We start from the raw sequence: 7,077 nt of genomic DNA, 5'->3' as shown, positions 1-7,077 counted from the left end.
TATCTAGCTTGGAACATCAACAGTCTTTGCACATATAGCATTGAAGAAGAAGTTCGAGCGAGTTATTGCATACCTTGCAGGCTTCTCCAAAACAGAACGAATTGCCACAGGGAGCAATTGTTGCATTAAGGTATGACAATCATGTGATTTAAGGCCAAGAAGTCTTGAATCTTGTACAGATACAAGATTTTTAATATTTGAAGAATAACCTTCAGGGACCTTCATACCATAGAAAGAATTGCAAACCTCTCTCTTCTCTGCTCTTGACAAATTCCAAGGCCCAGGAGGCAAACGAGTACGTCTTTCTCCATACTCGGGTTGCAAATCAGTTTTGACCCCCATGTTCAATAAATCTAATCGAGCAGCAATCCCATCTTTATTTTTTCCAGGGATCTCCAGCAATGTACCAATGATACTATCGCAAACATTCTTCTCAATGTGCATAACATCTAGGGCATGCCTCACAAGAAGGTATTTCCAATACTCGAGATCAAAGAATATTGATTTCTTCTTCCAACAAACTCTGTCACCATTTTCAACCATATGCAGCACTTCTTCTCCGGTTAATGGCTCTGGAGGTATGCCATATTCAGGTTTCCCATTAAAAGCTGCACGTTGCCTCCTATATGGATGATTGATTGGTAACCATTTTCTATGCCCAATGTAACAAATTTTGTGGCCATTTTTCAACCTGTGACTAGGTGTATCATCGCCGCATATTGGACAAGCTTTATATCCTTTAACAACACAACCAGATAAGTTTCCATAGGCGGGGAAATCATTAATTGTCCACATTAATGCAGCTCTGAGTGTAAAGTATTCTCCATTATGTGCATCATACACTCCTCTAATCCCAACCCACAAGGATTTTAAATCATCAATCAAAGGCTCCAAGTAGACGTCTATATCATTTCCGGGTTGTTTAGGACCGGAAATCAATAAGGTTAACATCATGAACTTTCGTTTCATGCACAGCCATGGAGGGAGATTATATGTAACTAAGATAACCGGCCAACAACTATATCTGCTACTTAGAGAACTGTGGGGATTGAATCCATCAGATGAAAGAGCCAATCTCAAGTTTCTCGGCTCATTACCAAACTCAGGCCATTTATCATCAAGAAGTTTCCAAGACGGGGAATCCGCCGGATGAGACATCTGACCGTCAATTGATTTTCTAGCAACATGCCACCAAGTCAAACTCTTAGCTGTCTCATGTGATTGAAACATCCTTTTAAACCTTGGAATTGGGGGAAAATACCACACCACCTTCGCTGGCACACCCTCTTTCAAGATTGCATCTTTGCCTTCCTTCCACCTTGAGATACCACAAGTAGGACAATTAGTTGAATCCTCATACTCCTTCCTATACAAGATGCAATCATTGGGGCATGCGTGCATTTTCTCATAACTCAGCCCCAATGCACACAAAGTCTTTTTAGCCTCATACATGGAGGTTGGTATTGTATTTCCTTCTGGAAGCAAATCGCCTTGAAGTATCAATAATTCTGTAAAACAGACATCACTCATCCCATGTTTTGCCTTCAAATTATACAACTTCACTAATGCCGATAACTTCGTGTACTTTCTACAACCAGGGTACACTGGTTGATCTCCATCCCCAATCACATTGGCAAACTCATACGGATCCGAACCAAAATCACCAAAATCATTATCATCCATATCAATTTCTTCAGACACAAAACTGTACCTACTATGGCCATCATCTTCTTCAACATTTCTGCTAGCATTAGTAGTTGCTTCCCAAGGTTCTCCGTGAAATGTCCAATTCTTATAGCTTTGGTCAATTCCATTAAAGTATAAGTGATCCCTTATAATTCCAACCCCAAACAACTTCAAATTAACACATTTAACACATGGACAACGGATATGTGTTGTAGTTAGAAGATTTTCTACAGCAAAGTTCAAAAATGCTTCCACCCCAAACTCATATGCCTTCGATCTTCTATCCGAGTGCATCCATGACTTATCCATCTCCGACACTATAACCTATTATCTATAATAAAGTGAAAATACAGGCAATGACCATCACTATAGCAGATTATACAATGATCTAATCGCAAGTAATAAACAACAGAGACGACGGGTTTTAATCAAAAACAGACGTATTTGGCATATATAGACGACGGATTTTCAACAGACGTCGTCTATTATAAGTAATACAAACGACGGTTTATGAAAAAACCGTCGTGTATAAGTAATACAACGACGGTAGTTTAAAAAAACCGTCGTGTAATCGTCGTCGTACGCCTTAAAATTCGTCGTGTCTCAGTTTATTTTCAAGAACACAAAACCCATTAAGAACACAACATATATATGAAACCAAGCAAGAAACCAACATATACATGAAACCAAGCATGAAAACAATAAATCCATTCCCAATTCAACATAACATAGGGTGATTAAAAGATACGACAAAATTAAATCCATTCCCAATTCAACATAACAGATAATGTAATCCATGAACCCATTAAACAGAAAATCCATGAACCCATACCTATAAGCATTGGTGCACTTTGCACCTTCTCCAGAGCGGAAAATGACAAGATCAAATAAAGGTGTCCTTTTGCTGGAAATCATTTGGAAGTTGGTGATCTGTGTCTTTTTGTGTTGATTTCCAGCAAAAGTACACCTTTATTTGATCTTGTCATGAACCCATTAAACAGAAATCCATGAACCCATACCTATAAGCACATTATTAACAGATCGCAAAGCATATACCTAAAACCCTTTAACAAAACAACCTAATATCATTCAATGAATTTACAAGGGGAAGATAGGGTTTGTACTTACAGGTTGGACGAGCTCACAGATTCGACGAGCCTGGAGAGTGCAACTTTTAATTAGAGCAGAAGTGAGAGAGCGAAATGTTATGTCGCGTGAAATCTGAAATTTTAGGTTTCAGGGATCGAAGTATAAGACTAAGAGCCAAATCTAAAAAAATTTAGGTCGCGCGAAAATTTTTAGAGCGCGCGCGTTATAAAACGTCGAAAGAAAAACCAAGGCGAAAGTTCTACAAGTACCGACGTAAATTTAATATTCCACGACGGAAACTTCATTTTTCGGATTAAGAACGTAAGGCCGTTCATTTTTCGGATTAATTTTAAATTTATTTTGAATTTTTTATATAACGACGACTGAAAAACCACGTCGGTGTTAAGAAATTAAAGACGTTGTAAATTATATAAACCGACTTACATATTAAAATAACGTCGTTTAAAGCGTAAACCATGTCGTATGTTTTACTGTACGACGTAAAATATGTATTCCACGACCCAACCACCGTCGTTAAAAATTAATACACTAAACCCATAAAATTAAATTATACAATTTAAAAAATTAAGTTTATAAAAGGTTTTATGGTTTTAAAGCCTAACATATAACATAGACTACCCAAAAATTATACTTTAAAAATAAACCCCAATAAATAACAACACTAATCTCTAAACCCTAGACTCTAAACCCTAAACCATAAAACTAGAAGTGATTTTATGACTCATCAAAACAATTTTGTTTTGGATGGTCATTTTAAATTTTTGTTATTCAAAATGAATTTTTTCAAGGTTTATGTGGAAGAAAATATATCAATGACTTCATAGGAGTTGACTTTTCAATTTTCTGATTTATTTTATATTTATTTTGAATATTTTGATATAAAAATAATAAAATATTCTTACCATACAACAAACCACGTCGGTGTTAAATAAATTGTAGACGTTGTAAATTGTAATAGACTACTAAGTCGTTAAATGACGTCGTTAAAATGAGAAACCACGTCGGTGTTAAGAAATTAAAAACGTTGTAAATTATATAAACCGACTTACATATTAAAATGACGTCGTTTAAAGCGTAAACCATGTCGTATGTTTTACTGTACGACGTAAAATATGTATTCCACGACCCAAACACCGTCGTTAAAAATTAATACCCTAAACCCATAAAATTAAATTATACAATTTAAAAAATTAAGTTTATAAAAGGTTTTATGGTTTTAAAGCCTAACATATAACATAGACTACCCAAAAATTATACTTTAAAAATAAACCCCAATAAATAACAACCCTAATCTCTAAACCCTAGACTCTAAACCCTAAACCATAAAACTAGAAGTGATTTTATGACTCATCAAAACAATTTTGTTTTGGATGGTCATTTTAAATTTTTGTTATTCAAAATGAATTTTTTCAAGGTTTATGTGGAAGAAAATATATCAATGACTTCATAGGAGTTGACTTTTCAATTTTCTGATTTATTTTATATTTATTTTGAATATTTTGATATAAAAATAATAAAATATTCTTACCATACAACAAACCACGTCGGTGTTAAATAAATTGTAGACGTTGTAAATTGTAATAGACTACTAAGTCGTTAAAATGACGTCGTTAAAATGAGAAACCATGGCGGCTATTTAACTATACGACGTAAAATATATATTTTACGACTTAACCGCAGTCGTTACATAAACGTCGTCGATTATACCCTGAACCCTTAAGAAATTGAAGATATTGTAAACCATTAACGACTCAATTGTTCAAAGAACGTCGTCTAACTATTTTTTTACGTCGTATTTGTTTAAAACACGCAACAACAAAATACGACGGTTATTGACTTTATTAGGTCGTTGGAAAAGTATTACACGTCGGTTAAGCAATTTGTATGTTTGTTTTTTTTTTAATTTAAGAAAACCTCAACAAATTTTTACATTACATATTATAGAGAAAATTGGTACATTATACATAAATATCAAGTGTTCAATAATTGCCCTGTTTAATAATTTGGAAAACAAACTCTGCCCATTCATTCCGGACTTCATCAATGGCTTCTTGGGGGTATGAAGCTTCCTGGTTTCCCTTGGCATACTGCATAAACAATGACTATTAGGGTTTATAAATAAAAAGAAATTCAATCACAGACGACGATATTTTTCATAACCGACGTAGTATATCCATTCAACGACGTTAATTTTACACGACCGTCGTTGATAATACAAAAAACGACGTGAAATGTATGAAGGTAATTTCTTCTTACCTTATTCTCAAACCCCAAGGAAGGATCCATGATGATGTCCCTCATGAAGCGCATTACATAATACCCGCATTCGACATTGCTGGGTTGCTTTGGTGTGCCTGAGAGAGTTTTCCAAATTACATTTTTACGTCCTGCTCGGGCTATGTGGGTATTATATATTTTTAAAGCACTGTTCACGATGTTTTTCGCCTCTTCGTCGACCACACGATGACCTGGCAGAGGATCCAGAAAATAGACGGTCTCCTTCTTTGCACTTACAATCAGCAAGATCCAATGACGGCTGCACAAAATTTATATAAAAACGACGGTTATTTACAAAAACGACGTATTATAGTATTTCACACGACGAAGTAAAGTAGCTAACGACGACATTATATATTTATCACGACGATAAATAAATACCGACGTGGTTAGTAGTTTCAAACGACTAAATAAAATAAAACACCGACGTGGTTAGTTTATAAGCTGTCATTTATTGAAAATCATAAAAACAAAATCCTAAGGAGACTAACCCTGGATTGTAAGGCATCATGAAAATCTGTTCACCGTCTGTCTTCTGAAGTCGAGCTGCTACCAGTCGTGATCTTGCAGTTATTGTGCCAGAGTTGGCGCTAACTGTAGCAGGGTCGATAAAGCCAACCATACTGCACATATTGGCTTTTTTCAAAACATCGTGTAAGTACCTAAACAAATAAAATAATATAAACAAGTCAGCACACAAAACACGACGGTTATGTATAAAAAAAACGACGTATTATAATATTTCAAACGACGTACTGAAATAGATGAGGACGTTATAATATATTTATCACGACGGTTGTTAGTTAAGACGACGTGGTTAGTTAGTTAAGACGACGCAATATATAAACCAACGAGTTATTATTTTAGAAGTACAAACCTCATATATACAGCCAATACAGTAGCTCCAATTTCTTCCATGCCTGCAAATTGTGTAATATCTTCAGGCAGGAGGAAGGTATCGCGCTCACCACCAAACACCTCCTTATCAATTGTAAATTGGACTGTCTTATCCTCAGGCAGGAGTGTCGTTTCCACAAAACGACAAAGGGTTTTTAAAGAAGATGGCGCCTCCATTTTTGAATAAGCACCAACTTCAATAACCTGTTTAAAGAAATAAAAAAAATGACGTGGTAATTCAATAAAGACGACGGTTTAAGGAATAAAACGTCGTTTTAAAAGTATTTAAACGACGGTGAAAAAATTGTCGTGGTAATTTAATAAAGACGACGGTTTTATGAATAAAGAGTCGTTTGAAACCATTTAAACGACGGTGAAAAAACCGTCGTTTAAATATTTTATTACGTCTTAAAAAAATTCCGCCGTCTAAGTTGTAAACAAACGACGGATTAAATAAAAATATCGACGTCTGAAATTTTGAAAAACAAATAAAAAAGTTATGTTAACATACCTTGTCGTCATGCTTTTCTTCATCTTCTTTCTCCTTTTCTTCTTCCTTCTCTTCATCTCTTTTTTCTTCTTCCTTCTCTTCATATCTTTTTTCTTCTTCCTTCTCTTCATCTCTCTTTTCTTCTTCCTTCTCTTCATCTGGCTGATGTTTCCCCATTTTGGCAGTATCATCCTCCAAATGTAGGGATCTCACATCACCTCCAGAGCAGCTAGCTTTGTCAGACATTGGATTTTTGGGGCTTTGGCTAATTCTTGGTTTAAGCATGCTTGGATCAAAATTGGGAATTAATTGGGAAAGCTGACTCAGGAAATGCTCCCTCTCAGCCTCTACCAATTGTTTTGTCCTAGCCTCCATCCTTAAGGCCTCTTCCCTTGCCTTAGCCTCAATCTTTTTAGTCTCTTCTTGAAGGAGAACTCTTAAACTCTCCTTCAAACGGTCGTCAAAGCTCACCCTCTGTGGTTTGGGCAAATTGAAATATTGCCTTGGGGAAACACCAGCACCAACTCCCCTCACCCTGCCTGGATGCTCGGGGCCCAAAGCCATGGTCAGCACATCATTGCTGCCATCTACTCTGACTTTGCCTTCCGAGACTTGTT

The sequence above is a fragment of the Prunus persica genome, chromosome G6 (assembly GCF_000346465.2).
Source record: "Prunus persica cultivar Lovell chromosome G6, Prunus_persica_NCBIv2, whole genome shotgun sequence".
NCBI lineage: Eukaryota > Viridiplantae > Streptophyta > Magnoliopsida > Rosales > Rosaceae > Prunus > Prunus persica.
The sequence above is the reverse complement of the archived record's forward strand: the minus strand, read 5'-3'. Positions refer to the sequence as shown.